Source organism: Danio rerio, chromosome 2 (genome assembly GCF_052040795.2).
Source record: "Danio rerio strain M-AB ecotype USA chromosome 2, GRCz13ab, whole genome shotgun sequence".
Classification (NCBI taxonomy): domain Eukaryota; kingdom Metazoa; phylum Chordata; class Actinopteri; order Cypriniformes; family Danionidae; genus Danio; species Danio rerio.
The window spans coordinates 5354082-5375121 of record NC_141022.1 but is presented as its reverse complement, the minus strand read 5'-3'; the positions used below and the strand labels follow the sequence as shown (position 1 = coordinate 5375121).

At 38.3% G+C, this 21040-nt stretch overlaps 1 long non-coding RNA gene across 1 annotated transcript; it reads left to right on the top strand.

Annotated features, from left to right (window-relative positions):
* Positions 1-1518: 1518 nt before the first annotated feature.
* LOC147836992 (uncharacterized) lies at positions 1519-8690 on the top strand. The gene is made up of 3 exons (XR_015478157.1): positions 1519-2508; positions 3560-3651; positions 4933-8690. It is a non-coding gene; the product is annotated as an uncharacterized LOC147836992 (long non-coding RNA).
* The last annotated feature ends 12350 nt before the right edge of the window (positions 8691-21040 follow it).

The following is a 21040-nucleotide window of genomic DNA, read 5'->3' as shown; positions in this document are numbered from 1 at the left end:
TTGGTGCATTTATCACTACACTATTTACACTTGCACAACAGTTGATGCATTTCTCAAAACCATTAGTGCAAACTGCAAAAGCTAGCTGATAACCTGCAAAAGCTCGTCACATTAAAATGGATAGTTCATTCCTCAAAAGCAAGTATTCATGTCAATCAAAGTGTCAGTATCGTCAAAATGAAAAGTCCTGACACCATTGTTTATGAACAAGATAGTCAAATGGCTTAGTTATGTTTTCATTATGACAATTCACTCTGGACATTTTTTCAATGCAAAAAAGTCAGATTTTGGTGACACTTCCTGAAAATGCTCAAGACAGCACTATAGACTATTTGCACAGCCATTTGAAAACTACAGTAAAGTGAGACATCATTGCATTGAGTGAGTTATCTGAGTACAAGACACTAAATATGTATGTTTCACATTTTTACTGCGTTTGCTCTTTGCAATCCTAATTTACTCACAGCATTGTGCAAAAGAATAAACACACCCTTATTTACAACAAACATAAACTTCCTTTAGGTAGAGCTGTGCACAACTGTAGACAATATTGCAGTACATAATGGAACTGAGCCTACAACATACAAAGGTCTGTATATCATTAATCAAATTGTTTAATTTTAAAGACATTTTCAGGAAAATAAAGATTTAAATTTGTTTTATAAAATTTGTTTGACAGATTTTGACAACTAGTTCACCATTTTTGTATGTAATGACTCATGTAATGAAATGAGGACTATTAGTTTTATATGGAGTGACTATTCAGCATTTACAAGTTTAGTTCATTTTGACTGACATGACAGAAGCAAATGATAATGTTATAAACAGCAGAGAGTTGTATGAAAGCAATTGATGCTTGTCCAAAAGCATTCACAATTTGTTGAAAAGAATGAGAAACTGCTACTAGGATGTGCACAAATGACTAATTGTTTTGAGAAATGCATTAACTGTTGTGCAAATGTAAATAGTGTAGTGAGAAATGCACCAAAGCGACTGAGAAAAACTGTAAATCTGTCAAAAATAGGCTTAAGTGTATAATATAAACTCAGTCATGACCACTGGAGTCTCATCAATGGAGAATACGTGTGCTGAAAACTGCTACCCTGGATCATAACCTGCTCAGCAGAATAAGATGCTCTGGCTAATTGCGTAACCTGAATACGAACCAAGTTTCTGGAACCAGTTGATTAGATCATTCCTTTACCTCTCTGTTGAAAAGAACTTCAATTTATGGAACATCATCTTGGCCAAGTTGGGAGATCGATAAGACCATGTTATATTAACTGTGTATTTAAAGAACAGAGGCAGTTGTTTAGGAAGACTAGTTCACCATTTTTGTATGTAATGACTCATGTAATGAAATGAGGACTATTAGTTTTATATGGAGTGACTATTCAGCATTTACAAGTTTAGTTCATTTTGACTGACATGACAGAAGCAAATGATAATGTTATAAACAGCAGAGAGTTGTATGAAAGCAATTGATGCTTGTCCAAAAGCATTCACAATTTGTTGAAAAGAATGAGAAACTGCTACTAGGATGTGCACAAATGACTAATTGTTTTGAGAAATGCATTAACTGTTGTGCAAATGTAAATAGTGTAGTGAGAAATGCACCAAAGCGACTGAGAAAAACTGTAAATCTGTCAAAAATAGGCTTAAGTGTATAATATAAACTCAGTCATGACCACTGGAGTCTCATCAATGGAGAATACGTGTGCTGAAAACTGCTACCCTGGATCATAACCTGCTCAGCAGAATAAGATGCTCTGGCTAATTGCGTAACCTGAATACGAACCAAGTTTCTGGAACCAGTTGATTAGATCATTCCTTTACCTCTCTGTTGAAAAGAACTTCAATTTATGGAACATCATCTTGGCCAAGTTGGGAGATCGATAAGACCATGTTATATTAACTGTGTATTTAAAGAACAGAGGCAGTTGTTTAGGAAGATACAGTATAGAATATGAAGTCATGGTGCAGTGAAAAAAATGAATATTGTGTATGACTCCTATGAGCTTGGAGGTTACATCTCTGCAATAACTCAAAGAACCTATTAATAAAATCATCTGGAATGACAAAGAAAGTATTGCAGGACTCCTAGAGTTCATCAAGATTCTTTGGATTCATCTTTAATGCATCCTCCTTCATCTTACCCCAGACATGCTCAATAATATTCATGTCTGGTGACTGGGTTGGCCAATCCTGGAGCACCTTCTTTGCTTCCAGGAACTTTGATGAGGACACTGAAGTTTGCAGCACAACATGTCTTGATACCTCAGGATGTTGATGTTGCCGTCCACTCTGCAGATCTCTCACACGCACCCATACTGAATGTAACCCCAAACCATGATTTTTCTTTTACCAAACTTGACTGATTTCTGTGAGAATCTTGGGTCCATGCAGGTTCCAATAGGTCTATTGCAGTATTTGGGATGATTGGGATGCACTTCCACAGATGATTCATGGGAAATATCCACCTTCTGACACTTTTCCAAATGATCAACTGTAAGTCAGATTATTATTTGCTGTTCTTACAACTAGGATTGACGACAAGACTTTTGTCAGGTAGTGTGTATAAAAATGTGCACCTTTTTAAAAGAAGAGTCGGTCCCACTTTATATTAAGTGGCCTTAACTATTATGTACTTACACAGGAATTAATAGTTTGTTACAATGTACTTATTGTGTAAATACATCTATTTACTGTGTACTCATGCTAAATACGTGTATGTAATTACATCTGTAATTAACTTTTGTAACTACATTTGTAAATACACTGTTGACCATCCCTTACACCTTAACCCACCCTTAAACCTACCCATACCACCAAACCTTTCCATAACATATCCTCTATCCCAACTCAAGGGCACCACAAGTGTTCTCAAATACATTATAAACACAGTAAGTACATTGAATTTTTTATTTATTTATTTAGTTTTTTTTTTTTTATGCAAGTACATAGTAGTTAAAGACACTTAATATAAAGTGGGACCGGAGAGTCCTGTACATTTATTTTGGGGAGTACATAACAATGACACCTCAATCCCTTTTAAACTAAATGTTGAAACACTGCAAACTTTTTTAAACAAATGCCTATTTTTTACATTATATGGCTAGGGAACAGAAAAGAAGGTTAAAACGTATGGTAAATCTGTCATTTGTCAAACAGAATAAATATTTTTTTTATATATAACTTAAAGATAGAAAACAAACTGAGAAATCCTGCTTCTATAAGATAACATGGCTACACCAGGCTTTAGAGCGAACACTAGGTGATGAAATAAAATAGTTCAACTGGATTATACTGTATGCAATATCATGAAAACAAAAATCGATTTACTTCACCATGTTTTTCTGTGGAACAAAAGATCTCTGAAGAACATCTTGTGAAAGTCGATAGGCTTTTCTGCTACCTTTATGACCCTTTTGGAGCTTTGGCTTGAAGCTTAGAATATAGACCCTTTAAAAATGCTGCATAATCTTCTGCTGTGTTCCACAGATAAAAGACAATAGTAATCCGCCTAACATGACCCATATTCCCCATGTGTATTTTTAAGAGAATGTTGACATAGTGATGAATGTACAGTGTAAACAGCAGGAGGACAGGTTCATTGCTGTGGGTTCCAAACTACAGAGGCAATTTAGGCAAGTAATTACTACTGCTCACACAAACAGTGTTTTTGCTGACATTTCTGAACTTTGGTTTGTGCTTTATTTTAAGGTACAATTAACAAACCAATAAAGGGCACCTATTTTACCCCTTTTTAAGATTTAAGACAAGTCCTTTGTGTCTCCAGAATGTGTCTGTCAAGTTTCAGCTCAAAACACTCTTCAGATTATTTATTATACCCTTAAGAACAGTAGAATGTTCTGCTCTAAACATAATGTAGCTGTTTTTGGTGCCTGTGCCTTAAATGCTGGTTCTCCCAGCCCACCAATCTCACATGCCAGTCAGAGTGTGCCTCAATCTCCGCCTCTGCTGCGTCAGATAAACAGCACATTGACAGACATGAAGGAAGCAGCTCTCACGTAACAATTGTAAGAAATACTACAGTAAGAACTTTAGCAATGATTATTTTATGTATTTGTTGTGGAGTTGCATCGATGAGTCACACACAATGTCGTTACAAAGTTCATACGCACAAACACACACAAACAGCACACACGTTTAACTTTGCACTGTTTTTGCATGGAATACACGTTAATATCCACTGCTGTATGGATATCTGTTAAGTTAATGCACAAAATAAACCTGATTTAACGTCCACAAACCAGGATTGAAGCAGCTTTTATAATTGTAATGACATGCGGCTGTGGTGATGAAGTAAAGATGGTAAAATCACTGTAATTCATTACAAACATGCACTGTTTTAAAAACGTTTTAAACTTGTAAAACTCACTCCTGATCACATTTGATGATGATTGATGATCACAGAGAGCTCAACAGATCTTTTAACGGTAGTTGTTTCTGTCTTGGTGATACGTGTTACTGCAATGACATGTTAATGCACGGCTGTCAATCAATTTGGTGGGTGGTGAAACCGCACTTCTACGTCACGTTGCTTTGGGCCTCAAGGGATCTAATTTAACGTCAGGAAATTTAAAAAAAGAAATGTACTGTCTTTATATCACCCCAATATAACTCTGGACACACTATACCTACACGCAGTCCTGTCCAAACCACTTAAAAAGATGAATTTCATCATAGGCCCCCTATAACTATGACTTTTGCCTTAATAAACTCTTAATTTGCTGCTTATATTGGTAAAGTTTAGGGATGTAGAGTAGCATCATGAAAAATATGTAATTCATAAGTACTAATATTTATCTATATTTATAAAAAAAAATACTAAATACATTGCAATAATTAAATGCTTTGTTTCCAGTAAGAACTTAGAGAAACTTGTTCATGCTTTTATCACCAGCAAAGTGGATTACTGTAATGGACTCCTCACTGGCCTTCCCAAGAAAACAGTTGCAGCTCATCCAGAACGCTGCCTCCAGGATTCAGACCAAACCCAAAAAGTCAGAGCTCATCACGCCTGTTTTCAGGTATTTACTCTGGCTCGCAGTTACATTCAGAATAGATTTTAATGTGTTACTACTAGTCTATAAATCACTAAATTGCATAGGACCCCAATACATTACAGATATGCTCACTGAATACAAACCTAACAGATCACTCACACATTTAGGATCAAGTAAATTAGAAATTCCACAAATTCAGTCAAAGCAGGGTGAATCTGCCTTCAGCTACTGTCACCCCCGCTGCTGGAATCAGCTTCCAGAAATGATCAGATGTGCTCCAACATTAGGCACGTTCACATGTTTAGCTGTGCTTTTACTGAATGAGCACTGTGCTATGTCCCACAGATCGCACCATTATGTTTTTCTCTTTTTTTCATTTTTAAAGCTTGTTTTAACACTTATTGTGTATTTTATTTGATTTAATTCTTTATTTTCTCTTTTTTTTATTCTTGTTTATAAAAATCACTTTGGATCACCATTGGGTATGTGAAATGTGCTATATAAATAAACTTTCCTTGCCAAATAAACTAATAATAGGCAGAAAATAAGGCATTATTAAGAATTGGTACTTTGACTAAAGTGTTTTCGGGTTTTCTGTTGCCATCGCTACCTATAAGCAAGAATCTTCCCAATACATGTGTGTGAGTGCACACATACAGTTGTTGACTTGCTCTTAAATAATCACTGAAGAAAAAAATGCCCTTTGAATACTGATAGACAAATTAAGTCAAGGACAAGGAAGGAATATAAACCCGAGGAACGTGACTCTCATCTCTTTCAATTTAAATCTTATAGCACTGTCTCTTGGGTAATGTGCACAGGTGTGTTATTAATGGGTCTGGGATTGAAATCACAGGCTTCATGCATCCATGAGCCTATATCACCTTTCTCCTTCACTTGAAATACAGCATCTCGCCAATGCCATTGCAGGTAGAATTTAAAGATGATGGGCAATTCAGTTCCTATGAGAATGTACTGTCAACATAATCGGGATGCCTCTGCTGCTCAGGCTCCTTCCATCAGCGATCCACAGCAACCTCAAGATAAAGGCGAGTGACAAAACAATATAGGGAACCCAATTAAATATGTTTTTTTTCATCTCTCCCTCTTAGAAAAGTGATACCAAGAGAGTTAAGAATTGTCTACAGGAGAGGTTCAGGATGGTGCAGTGTAATTATGCAGCCAGATGTTGCCGTGATGGAAGAACAAGTACCTTTCATCCTTGAAATACAGCAAATTCACTCATTACCTTCTCAGCGTTTCAGAGCATGCTCGGCTTTTGCGTCAGTGAGCAGGCAAGGGCGAACGTACCTTTGTGCATTTTATCAGGACATGGCTGTCATTTTCTCGGTGTCAGCGAGTAACGTCTCTATCTTGGCTGGTTGTTAATTTACATGCAGTCTGTACCACTCTATGAGCCTGTCCACGATTGACCTCATGCTTGAACCGATAGATGTAAAGGATTTTTTTTTTCCATTTAATGCACCAGAATCTTTTAAGAATGAAACTCCTGATAAGACTGACACAACTGCCTTTAAAAAAAAAAAACATTGCAGAACAATATTTCTGCAATCTTGGAGAAGAGATCAGTGGGCAAAGACACAGAAAGCCATTTGCCCAGTACTCTCCGCTCATACATCCTAAACCATACCTTTCCCACTCCTTTTTCACCACTTAATTTAAAAAATAATGGGTCTTTCATGGAAATTTGCTGGTACTTGCACTATTGCTGACTGACTCCTCCATATGAATGGCTTTTCTGATCAGTTTGCTTGGTAGCTCACCTGGGGCCTCATGTACGAAGACTTGCGTTGAAATCATACTAAAACATTGCGTACGCACAAAGCTGTAAACGTGCGTACGCAGTAAAAATTTCAGATGCATGAAACACTGTGTACGCCGAATCCCACGCATATTCCCTTTGTACATCCGAATGAATGAACCCCTTCCTGCCTCCGCCCCCGTATGAATATGCTAATGACTCTACTTTGGCAAAACCCAACGAAAAAGCAAAGGCAAAAGCAAGCAAGAAGAGAAACTTTGAACAGAATGTGAATTGGAGGTGCTAATTTCGGAGGTAGACCGGAGAAAAGCGGTGTTATTTGCAAGTTTGTCCTCCGGAATTAATAACAAAAGAAAAAAATGGTGGGAGTGGGAGAGTTTAGCTGGTGCGGTTAACGCAGTTGGGTCTGAACATCCAGCTAGATCTCACGAGAAAACGTAAGTATTTTACGTTTTGCCAGTCTAGTGGCGAATTTTTAAAATCGTACAATTTCGCACGACTGAACAAAGGAGGCGTGGCACCTAACCCCACCCCTAAAGCCAACCGTCATTAGGGGATGAGCAAATCATACTAAAATGTACGAAGTAGATTGTACGAATTCATACGAACTAGCCTCTAAATGAAAAAGTTACGAATTGCCGTGCAATTGGGTTGGAACATCGCACTGAGTAGACTAAAAAAGAAATAGTGCAAAGTAAAGGCGGTCAATTTTGTAGTGTCTTTAACAGCATGAGTGGCGGAGCTCGTAAAACGTATGTCAACATATTTTGATACGTTCGAGCATGAACTCGGTTCGAATCCAGCGTCAGATGAAGACGTTCTTCTTTTTTCCCCATCGCTACATGTCAGATTTTGCCTACTCTTCATCACGAGGAAGACAAGTAGGAATCATTAATAAGTCATTTATCGAATGTAAATGCTTCTGATTCACGTAAACAAATTCGTCTTCAGGTGCCATCTTTATAGCAATGTGTGTGCAGTCGATTGCTCCGATTACAATGGGAAAACCGGCGAGCGCTGCAAATTGCGCTTTAATGTTCGGCTGGTCAACTGCATGGTTTGGAAACCTTATATACCTGCTAGACATGCGGATGAACCTGTCTCATACAGCTGACATTACACGGTTCAAAGATATAGTGTGCAATTTAACACAACTGCCTCTAGGAGTCGCCAATAGAATCAAAACAAACAAAACAAGAAATGTGCGTACGCCAGGTGTAACAGTGGTAATAGAGATTCATTGTGATGAATGACATGAAATTAAGAGTATGCATGATTGATGCTTTGGTGCCCCCTACTGGTTAAGAGTATGCAGGCGTTTTTCTTTAAGATGTCCTTGCGCAGCTACCGTAGTTCAGCAGACGATGGCTGATGCTGCTACTGGTAAGCGTGCTCTGAACATAGGAGTGAAAATATAATGATTAAAGTGTATAACATGATTATTTTTGGATATAAAAGAGTGATTAAGTTGTCAACAAATGTATAATACTTCTAATAGATTTAAACAGCGAATATGTATTAAGAAATGCAACATTATTGAGCTTTGTGTTTCTCATAGTAAAAACCGTATGTTGATATCATAGCATTGTATTAGAGAGTGACAAGACCACACTTAAAGTGACAGTGTTGTTTATTTTACATCTTTTGTTTGTTTCAGTTTTACCTGCAGTATATTGCCGTTACATGTGATGTTATGTGATTTGACTTGTTTCTCAGGTATGTAAAAATTGATTCTTTATAAGTTAATTTGTTTCGTTAATGTTAAAGTAGTTCAGCAGACGATGGCTGATGCTGCTACTGTTTTGCCTGCAGTATATTGCCGTTACATGTGATGTTATGTAGTTTGATTTGTTTCTCAGAATAAAAGAAATGATGAGAATCACTTTTGGAGGGTTTCATTACTTTAAGTTGGTGACGATTGCAGTACAACACAACGCAGAGGTCAACAATCGTTACACAGGCATGAAATTGGCATGGACCAACGCACATTCTCACGTTCATTTCATCGGTAATAAATACAAACGTGAGCGTGAAATCTGGCGTACGCAAAGTTGATACATGAGGCCCCTTGTATGTTGTCAGACTAAAGCAAAACCAAAGTAACTGGTAAAGCAAACCCCCCCCCCCCCCCCCCCACCCCCACCCTCAAAAAAAAAAAGAAACAGAGTGAAATCATGGTAAAAGCATGTGGTCTGTAGTTCATTTGTGAAAAGGTAGACATCATTGGAGCAATGTATTTCATAGTTGCCAAAAGTAGCCCCGTATCTCCAGTGAGCCTGGGTTGGGTTTATGACAGAAAGTAGCAATCAATGTCATTCTCACTCAAAGAAGAAAGCCATACGGGCTCTCTGAAAACTTTTATGTTTTGTTTTTGACAGATATCTCACCAGGTCTCTAAAAAGAACATTTTCATATTTTTTTGCCAGGTGTGACCCTTGGGTTTACACCTAGTACATAATTGTCAGTCTGATCACAAGTGGACAGCGCTAAATGCTAAATTCTAAATGTAAATGGGGTCTGGAACATTTTTGGCTTGTCAACTTTTAACCACTTTCACAATCCGCCAGGGTCTGTCCACAGCACAACGCATCATGTTATTTGAATATTAAACACCAGCACCTGCCAGCTCTCCAGTCTCAGCTCATTGTACAGTCCCATTTGTATAAAGTTAAAAACTTCTTGTTCTCCTCCAGGGTTGTTGTTAGAAGGGATACAGCTGCATCCGTAAGTTAACGAGCATTATCTATATAGTTTATTAAATTACACATTAATTATGTTCGTCACACTTTATTTTGATGGTCTGTTTGTTGAAGTTAAGTTACATTGCATCTACATGCCAACTAATTCTCAACAGATTATAAGTAGACTGTTAGGTTGGGGTTAGGGTTTAAGGTTAGTGTAAGTTGACATGTAATTGCAAAATTTCTTAGTCAGTTTAATGTCTGTTTAGGAGCCGTATCAACAGATATTAAGCAGACAGCCTGCCAATACTCACATGAACCATCAAAATAAAGTGTTACTATTGTATTATATTAACATCTACCCCTACTCCAACCCTAAACCCGTCACAGTAATGTAAAAACTGCAATTATACAGAGTATTATTCATATTATTTATTCTATTCCCGTTAAATTGTTTAATTAATTAATTAAATAATTATCTAGGCAGTAATCAACAATAAAAAAGTGCACAATTTATTCAGAATGTAATGCCACTGACATTGATTTATTGTGACAAAACTTAATGTAAATCATGTAAACTGTATTTTTATATGCATCTTTTTCATTGTCCATGTAGACGTAACATCACCAACACTGACAACCTTATCTTAGGAGTGCTAATTTCAATGAAAAAATGATTTGAATCTTTAATAAAATAGAGTAGAGGCCTGTTTACAATAGCAGGTGTAAATAAATGTGAAAAAACACTGTATTATATTTTAGATCATCAATAATTGTATATAGACTGGACATACGTTTTCAAGAAATTGAGACTTTATTTGTACGGTTTTCCAAATCTTCCACTTTAAATGCACACTTATATTTTCAGGTCCCCAAAATGCCAATCTCATTTACATAGAAACCTTTACTTAAAAACTGATATAAATATAAATGCCCTTTAAATTCCAGTGGAGTTTCCTGCAGTGTATGAACAACTCTTAAGCCGCTAGGGAGCAGGACCACGAAAGGATGTCATAGACGAATGGTGGTTATTGAAGGTGAAGTTCTGGGTGAGGAGGAGACCAGTCAGTTTGCATAGGAAGAGCAGTTCTCCTAGAAGACTGTGAATGTCATCACTCCTCGCAGGAATATGCCACTCTCTAACGTAGATGCCGGTGTGAATGGGATAGAGGAAGGTCATCTATAAATATTTCAGTCCCACCTTTGTCACCGTTCCCCTCTCTTGAAAACCCTGTGGCTTTTAAACATTCTGGACCCCACCGAAATATGGAGCCAGATCAGTCTAAAAAAATTATACATTTATGTAATACAATTTGCAAGATCAAAACACGATGCAAAAATAAACAAATCCAATATGTGAATTAAAAACACGATTCATAAATACACAAATCCAATTCGCTAATTAAAAACACAATTCATAAATACACAAATCTAATTCATAAATTCAAAACACAAATCCAATTTGTAAATTCAAAAATACACAAATCCAAATCGTAACTTCAAAACACGATTAAAAAAATATACAAATCCAATCCGTAACTTCAAAACCCGACTCAAAAATACCCAAATCCAATTCGTAACTTCAAAACACGATTAAAAAAATATACAAATCCAATCCGTAACTTCAAAACCCGACTCAAAAATACCCAAATCCAATTCGTAACTTCAAAACACGATTAAAAAAATACACAAATCCAATTCGTAACTTCAAAACACGACTCAAAAATACAAAAACCCAATCCGTAACTTCAAAACATGACTCAAAAATACACATATTCAATTCGTAACTTCAAAACACGATTAAAAAATACACAAACCCAATCCGTAACTTCAAAACACGACTCAAAATTACACAAATCCAATCCGTAACTTCAAAATACGACTCAAAAATACACAAATGCAATCCGTAACTTCAAAACACGACTCAAAAATACACAAATCTAATCTGTAACTTCAAAACACGACTCAAAAATACACAAATCCAATCCGTAACTTCAAAACACGACTCAAAAATACACAAATCCAATCCGTAACTTCAAAACACGACTCAAAAATACACAAATCCAATCCGTAACTTCAAAACACGACTCAAAAATACACAAATCCAATCCGTAACTTCAAAACACGACTCAAACATACACAAATCCAATTCGTGACTTCAAAACACGACTCAAACATACACAAATCCAATTCGTGACTTCAAAACACGACTCAAACATACACAAATCCAATTCGTGACTTCAAAACACGACTCAAAAATACACAAATCTAATTCGTAAATTTAAAACACAAATCCGTGAAAAAGTGGTGACTTTGGTGGCTTTTCCTTGATAAATATATTAACCTGTGAGGTTGTAAAAATGATTCTTAAATGTAGGTTCTAACCAGAATTTTTTTTAATGTATCTTGCATTGCGGTATTGGCACAGTCTGATTTAAATCTGATCCTGCCTGATGTTAAGTTACTTAAATCACCATGAATGTGTGCTTTTTCCGCTATCGTGACATCAACTTGAAATGATAACGATATAACCGACAAACTTGACGATGATAATTAGTTGACATGTACATTTTCAATCAACTTATTTTTTTATTTTTTTTATTTTACCTTTTAAATGGAGTTGTCAGACATTGTAATTAGCCTACGGTGATTATTTTGGTCAAACTACTAAATTACAAACCTTTATTTAAAAAAAAGAAGTAGATTAGTAATGAATATTTAGCATATGGAAACGATCCTGTGGAATATAAGATTGATCTTCCAAATGTTTATGACCATCATTTGCTCGAATACCAGAGTAAATATGAAGACAATATGAAAGACTGATCAAAAAAGGCAGATTTCCCCCAGCAAAACACAAAGCAAATGTGTATATCTTCACTGCGAAAGGTACAGGTTCTTAGGTCTTACTCACACTAGGTACAGTTGCCTCGAACCGGTCCAAAGCACGCTTGTCCCCCCTCCCGTCTCCCCCGACGGCCCGCACTCACACCACAAATGGGTCTCGGCACGCTTACGTCATCGCTGCTGCGCTGTTCAGTGAGAAGCGCTCTCTCACTCAGCAGCACAGTGGAGATTTCTCTAGTTATATTGTTTCAGTCGTTTATTATGCAGTGACATGCAGTCAAATATTTCGCCAAACAGTCCTTAGGGATGCAGTGACACGCAGTCAAATATTTCGCCAAACAGTCCTTAGGGATGCAGTGACGCGCAGTCAGATATTTCACCGAACAGATCCGCCACTTTTAAACAATCATAATGCGCTCGTGCTTCAGGAATGAGGAGGTCTGCTGAAGCCGCGCAGCTGTCGTGCTGTGAGAAATTTTCGTCTTTAATAAACTACGGCAGTTTGCCTTCACTGAACAGTAAGAATGATTAATAAATCCATATGAAACAGTCCCTTTAAAGTCACGTCTCGCTTTTAGTTTCGGGCTTTGGCGCGTTTTGCACTCACACACCAGTGTACCGTGCCAAAGCCCAAGTGAACCGGGCTCAAGCACACCTCTTCCAACCGGGCCCGGCCCGGCCAAGTGAACCGTGCCTGAGCCCGATTCAGCGCACTCACATTTCTCAAACGATCCGGGAAACGGGCCTGGGCACGGTACGGATGGCAAAGTGTGAGTAGGCCCTTAGTCAGAAAATATTTTTTGGAGATTTGAATGTTGTATGCTAAACTTTGTGCCCAACAAAACAGTCAGTTTGCATGTTTCTTTTTCATCATTATTTTAAGTGAGGTAAACTAATTCGATTTTACAGTTAACCTTTTGTTTAGACTTTATTTGGGGGAGTTGGCCAAAATGTAGGACCTGCTTAATATAATATGAGCTTGTCTTTCTGCTCCAAATATCTTGTGATGAATGACAAAATGTATTTAAAAAGAAAAGAAGAGATTTTAACGACTTCATACAGTCACACAGGCTCCCAAAGACACACTACATGCACTCTGAGCGAAAGCCATTAAAACTCTTGAAGCTTATGTGGGGAAACGTGAAATTTCAGGTATAATTCCTTGCCCCTTCTCCCCCAGGTCCTTAGCCCTTTGTGACGGTCAATTAAATTTCCGCTTACCTCAGTGGTGGAGAGCATAAAACAATCACAAGCTCTGCGGAGGGGAGAAAATGGCCTCTTAGGGAGATGATATGGATCTCATTTTGTATTTACAGGGTGGCTGTCTTGATGTGTTGGGGCAACACATTGAATAATCGGGGCTGTGTTGTCAGCACCTTTGCCCAGGCATACAGCAATTCAGTGGCCTGCCAGTCCCGATGTAGGATTTACAATATTAGCTACATATTCTCAATAGCAACATAACAAACAGGTCATCGGGATCCTGTTTGTGAATTTCGGCTGTTGTATGGATTGGATGGATGGCTCATTAGATCTATCTATCTATCTATACAATCCATCCATATGTTCATCTGTCTGTCCGTCTATCTATTCATCCATCCATCTATCCATCAACTATCTCTCTCTCTATATGTACATCTGTTCATCTATTGGTCGGTCGGTCCGTCCGTCCATCTGTCTGTCTTTCTATATGTCTATCTGTCTCTCTATAAGTCCATCCATCCATCCATCCATCCAAAAAGTAATAGTAAGGGCATAGTAAAATGCACCAAACCACACTGCATCTAGCACGTTTTACAAGCCTTTTTTTTATTCAAAACTTGACACATTTAATTTGGTTGGTTTTGTTGATATAAAAGAGCCCATATTATACATCAAATAGGGTCATGTCTTGGTTGTAAGGGTCTCCAACAACAGTCTAATATGCATGCAAGGTCAAAAAACACTTTTTCATGGCCAGTGATTAATTTGTTCCCAAACCCCTCCTTAGCGCAAAGCTAATCTGCGCTGATTGGACCGATGACAGTCTGTTGCGATTGGTCGACTGCCTCCAGTCAGAGAATGAAATGCCCAACAGCTAATCAGCAATATAAAAGTAATCACAGTTCATACACGCTCGATAGTGTAGGCGTGGATTTTAGCTGCCAGTGGGTCAATGTAAATACAGACGATGGACTTGAAAATACAGACGACTGACTATTTTATTGAGCAAAAACTCCAAAAACAGTTGAGGAGATCCCCTAGCTTGTCTCACTCTGCTCTTTTCACACACACACACACACACACACACACACACACACACACACACACACACACACACACACACACACATTGCCCTCGTCCTTGCGCGTGCACACACACACACACACATACACACACACACACATATTGCCCTCGTCCTTGCGCGTGCACACACACACAAACACACACCTCCGGACGACAGCGCGCGCACACGCACACACACACTACCCTCCTCCACGGAGCTCCGTAAACAAAGCAGCACGCGTCGCGTTTTTAACGTGGCTTTGCATGCGATATGAGAATATAGCCAGTTAACCTGATACAGTACACGCGGTTACAAGTAACAAATCACAACTAAATACATTTGCAAGCTAGAGTAAACTAGGCAACAACTTTAATCGCACGTACTTACACTTGAGAAATGGAGGAAGAAAAATCCATCCTGACAAGTTAATCTTTACTGATCCTTCCTGCTGATGAAGTATTCTTTGTAGTATGTAGTTTCCAGAAGTTTCCAACTGCTTGGTTATAATGCTGAGGTTTCATCTTTAGGTAGAAACTCAATAATATCCATCTGCAGTGTGACTTCAATCAACCGGCATGTTTGTGTGTGTGTGTTTGTGTGTGTGTGGGTGGGTTTCTGTGTTAGAGGGCGGGGCCGCAGGTTTCAAATCTCCCAGGTTTGCGCGTGCACGTGAATAACTTGGTTTCGTTAGTACGTCATGGCGAAACACCTAATGACTCGTTATCAAGGCGACTCGTTTGAAGCACTATGAGTCGACTCTTTAATAGCTGAATCAATAGTTTTAAACACTGTACACTTACAGATTTAAGCCTTAGCTGGATACTTCACTTCACTTCACTTAGAGCTGTGTTACACACTACATGGAAGGGCATTTTCAAAAACCCATAATATGGACTCTTTAAGAACTGCAGCTATTCATGAATAAAACATTTAGTGAATGATGCTGAAATCTTCATGATCTGTTTAAAAGAAAAGTTCCACTGACACAAAACAGAACAGCTAACTCAACTGCTAAAGCAACAATGCTTTCAAAAGTTTGGGTTTGACTAAGCTTTTTGCTTTTATTATATTAGGTTAATATCGTAGGCTTCTAGCGACAGTCCACCTCTGCCACTGATGAATGAAGTTAATGTACAGTACATAGCCTTGCTTTATGTTTAGCCTTACTAAAGAAAGTCATTTCTTTTGTGAATTACTGTACCAATATGGATCCTTTAGGTATAAATGTGTTGCTTTTGTAAAGGTTCTGCCCCAGTGACAGCTTTTGTACCTTTATTTCTGAGACTGTGAAGACTCTTTACAGCGTAATGTTAACAAGACTGCTCTCTCTCTATTCTGGCTAATTTAACATTTGAGCCGAACTCACAGCAAACTACTTAAAGCAGACGTTCTGGCACTCTGACAGGTTGACAATCTGGATTTCCCAGTTTAGTTATCAGCTGCTATCTGTTTGACTGACTGAACTCGAGGAGGAGTTCTTTAATGTCTGCCGCTCCATAGGGACCCCTTGTCTTGTGATTAACAGCCTCGGTTGTGTCTGCAAAAAAGCCATCCATCTGTCCTTGCGCACTCCATCTCTGTTAGGAAGGCCGGCCTCAGTGCCAGGCTGAATTATTATCACTCAGTGGCTTTGATGAGTGTCTCTCGCTCGGTTTCTGCCGCTGAGGGCTGAAGCTCATGTTGATGTTTTGCTGATCGATAGATTTTCGCTCTTCTGTTGGCGAAGTGTGTTTGGAAATGTTTGCAGCGAATATGATGGCAGTCATTGCTGAGTCCACACTGTTTTTCTTTTGATGACTTCATTAAGCTCTGAAGCTGTCAGTTTTGTGTTAAGCATTATATCTAAAAAAAATAGAGTCAATTTATTAATATTTGAATATTTACATGGGGCAGCATGATGGCTCAGTGGATAGCACTGTTGACTCACAGCAAGAAGGTCAACGGTTTGAGTCCCGACTGGGCCAGTTGGCTTTTCTGTGTAGAGTTTGCATAGGTTTCCCCCGGGTGCTCCGATTTCCCCCACAGTCCAAAGACATGTGTTATAAGTGAATTGGATGAACTAAATTGGCCGTAGTTTATGGGTGTGTGAATGTGAGCCAGTTTCCCAGTAGTGGGTTGTGGCTAGAAGGGCATCCGCTGCATAAAATATATGCTGAATAAATTGGTGGTTCATTCCGCTGTGGCGACCCCTGATAAATAAGGGACTAAGCCGAATGAAAATGAATGGATATTGTATATAAAGAAAAATTAAACATTCTATCTTTTAATAAAGAACTTATCCTCTTAAGAATGGTTGTGCAGGTAGAAAATAACTGGATTATGAATGTCTCCAAAGACATACTTATTAATGCACTCAGAAATGTAACCAAAACTGCCATTACACTGTTTACTACGGTCAGTATTGTGGGTAAAACATTACAAGTAACATGAGTTACGAAATAATATTACTTTTCTAAGTAACAAGTAATGCATTACTTAAAAAAATGAAGTGATAATATTTGAGTTACTGTTCTAAAAAAATAATGTGAGTTACTTTTTAATTAATTTGTGTTTTTTTTTAAATAAATTGCTGAATTATAATTAACATAGTCAACGGATGTCCCTTTGCTTTAAACTTTCCTTAATCTGTATATACGGGATGTACAGCTCTAGGCTCAGAAAGTTCTTAGAAGGTATGATTATCCTAAATTATTGTTAATATTATTTATATTAACAATAATAATTATAATATTTTAAAGGTAAACGAAGGTGTAGGTTATAGGTGTTGTTAGTTGCAGAGCTCCTTTACTGAAAGTAAAAGAGTAATGTGTAAAAGTAAAGTAAAGAGAACGTAAAGAGGCTGAATGGAGGAGGCTCGTTCTTTATCCTTGCGCTGCAGATGGTCGGTTCACCTGTTTTCTCGCTAGTGATGCATACATTTTTTCCACTTACAAAGTCCACCATGTAAACGGCAAATGCACCATGGTGCGAATCAACTGCTTAAAGGAAATGTAAGATGAGACATTGATTGGTTTAATGCAGGTTATGATTAAAACAGACCCAGAGAATAACAACCCTGTAATGCTGTGTTCACACCAGATGCAGAAGAAGCGTCAAGCCTGAGTGCTTTAGATGTTAAGTCAATGCAAAGACGCGAATAGACATCCTGCGGCACGAAACGCACGAATGAGTTCGAGTTGGAAAATCTGAACTTCAGCGGACATTCGCACCCTGTTAACCAATCAGGAGCTTGCTCTTGAGGGGGCGAGATTGTGACATAGCGCCTGTTGTTGGTGTTCCATGTCCTCACCGGGCAGACAGAATCCCATCACGCGAATCTATTGTGAAGTGAATTTGAAGCGCGACTGGAGCGGATTTGAAACACGAATGAAGTAAGTGAACTCAAAATGTTCACGCGTCTATTTACGTGTGAATAGCGCAATTTATCTGCGCGTTCCGCTTCTGGTGTGAACACAGCATTAGACTATGCGCCGGGGCATAGAGCATTTTTTTTTGTCCTTAAGATAGCAGAAGTGGATTTAGACATGCTCTTAATGCTTTCGCACCATGCGCTTTAACCTTTGCGCTTAGATCGTTAAAATAGAGCCTTAATGCCCTGTTACCACTGAGTGGTACGGTACAGTTCGGTACGCTTTTATGGTCATTTCCACTGTCAAAAGGCATACCGAACCGTACCGTACCACTTTTTCTGCACCCTTTCGAAATGGTACCAAACACGAGAATGGGTACCGCAAGGTGGAGCTACACCCACAGCTGAACGCTCATCTGGAGCTAGCCAGAATGAAAACAAAGAGACCGCCATGTTTTTATACACAGCCGAGAGATTACAGCATAAAACTATATGCATATAATAACAAGCAATGGACAACCCAAGCTCAAACAAACCTTGTCGTTGTCTTGATGTAGACACAGCCAAGAAGAACAAAATCTGACGTGTCCTGTTGTTGTTTTACGAGGCCGTCTAAAAGTGCGAGCGGTTCGCTTTCTTCTGAGAGCTTGCGATCACGTCTATATTTGAAATAACGAACTTCTTGAGCTCATGATAATAATGTGTGTGTGGGTGTGTGTGTGATTATTGAAGTGTCTCCGTCATCTAATCCATTCAGACAGAAAAGGACAAATGAGAGAGTGAAGCGCGAACAAAGAAGCCTGACAAAACAGAGGAGCAAGTTGTTTTAGCAACCTGAATCATGAACAAACTGCCGTGTTTACCATCGGCTTTTGGACTATTAAGAACTCAGAATGACTCTCTAACAGAGTTTACATGTGCTGGTGAAGATTACAGACACAGATGAGAAGTTTGCACTGACTGTGGGCTATATGTTGCGTGTTGTTTATGAACCTAAATAAGGACTAAATGTATATTGTGTGTAGTTTTTCTGTATTTGGTAACATATCGGAGACTGTAAGGGTTTTTATGTGTTCATATATGTTCATTTATTTATTTATTTTATGTAATTGCAGACGTTACAGTAGGCTATTTCACACTGTTATTGATCTGCAGTTAAAATCAAATCATGTTCATAGAAAAGCTAGTAATAAACAACTGTTTATGTGTATAAAACATCGGCTTTGTGTGAAGTGCTTTTTATGATATGTGAATGACCCATACGGCTTTACCGTAGGCATTTATTCGAGGGAGAATGACGTTGATTAAAACTTGGATGTAGAAACGCAACCCTGGTAAAGGTGACCCGTACCGACCCGTGGTTGTCAACATTGGGATGTGAAAAAAAGGGATATGCCCACCATAATAAGGGATTGCCCACCCCCTTAAAAAAATTCCAAATTACTAAATATGTTTATTTGGAGCTGTTTGATTGTAAATAAACATTTAACTGGTCAGTAATATGTTTTAAAATGACTATTAACAAAAGAAAAATAAATATATACATTAGCAGCAAATACATTAGCAAACAGTTCAGCTTATTAAAGTTAATAAGCGGGTCTTCGCTGAGGCCATCTTCCAGCCTCCACCACGGCGAATGAAGCTCTGCACAAGACTTTTGGCCAGCGGAGAAATTAAAATGGTCGTGCCCAACTGAGTCTGGTTCCCTCAAGGTTTTTTTTCTTCACTCCCATCAGGTGAAGTTTTTTTTCCCTCTCCGCTGTCGCCACTGCCTCGCATGGTTCAGGATTGGTAGAGCTACACATCGATGAATTGGCTCTTCAGTGTTTGAACTCTCAGTAATGATTAAATCACACTGAACTGAGCTAAACTGAACTGAACTGAACTTAAACACTAAAACCTGAACCACACTGTTCCAGTTACTATGACCATTTATGTGAAGCTGCTTTGACACAATCTACATTGTAAAAGCGCTATACAAATAAAGCTGAATTTAATTGAATTGAATTGAATAGCTATTATAATGAAATAGAATCAAGCTATAAATCTCATTAGCCGTTTCTCCACTGTATAACATTCTGATTAAAGAGCAACAAATGAATCTCTCATTTATTAATTTTTTTTTATTACATTAAATAAGAGGTGTCACTTTAAAAATGCACACGTCTAACGTTATAATGAAAGCATTTGACTGCTTTCCTACGTTTTTATGCTCGTTTAAGACGAAATTAGTTGTGTTTGGGAAAAAAAACCCCGCCAAGATCGACATCTTTATATATCTTTATATATTATTATTATTAATTATGTGTATAAATCTGTTTAAACTAGCACCCAAAAGCCAGACTTCCTCCGCTTCAAATCGCGTGTACAGATTCAGTTTGGGAAACAGCGTCTGTTTATCACTAAGGAGCACGTCAGCTGACAGTCCTGCACCCAAATATAACTGTTTAAGGGATTGTATAGGAGGGGGGACGGCACCTGTAATCAAAAGGAAATGGAATTGCGCTGTTTTTAATATTTATTTAGTGTTTTCATTCCTAAACAAAGCGAAAGCACAGAAGACTCACGTTTTAGAGCAAGGGGCGACCCCTGGTGGTTCGGCGGTATAGGTTGTGTATAGGGAGGCTCGGCTGTCCAGAGAAAGACTGAAAATACGGGAAAACACCTTTACGGGATGAAAGCGGGATAGAAAAGTAAAATACGGGAGAATGTCGGGAAAAAACAGGAGGGTTGACAGGTATGACCCGTACCGTACTGTACCAGTCAGTGAAAACGGGCCATAAATGTCCAACACCGCTGCCTGCTCTTTCATTTTGGCTCCCATGCAATGTGAGGGGCAAATAATCAAAACTGGATCTTTAAAGAAACCCTAAAAATGATAACAAACTGTCCATATCCAGTCAGCATAGTTAAGATACTTCAATTCCGTTTAACTCCCTCAAGCAAAACTCTTGGACGTCTTTTAAAAGTATTATGATCAGGACCCTTGAAATATCCCTAAACCCACATAAGGCGCCCATGTATTGAAACTCATATTTCTCAAATGAAATAATCAGCACTGTATTGTAACGCCTTGTCATTTGG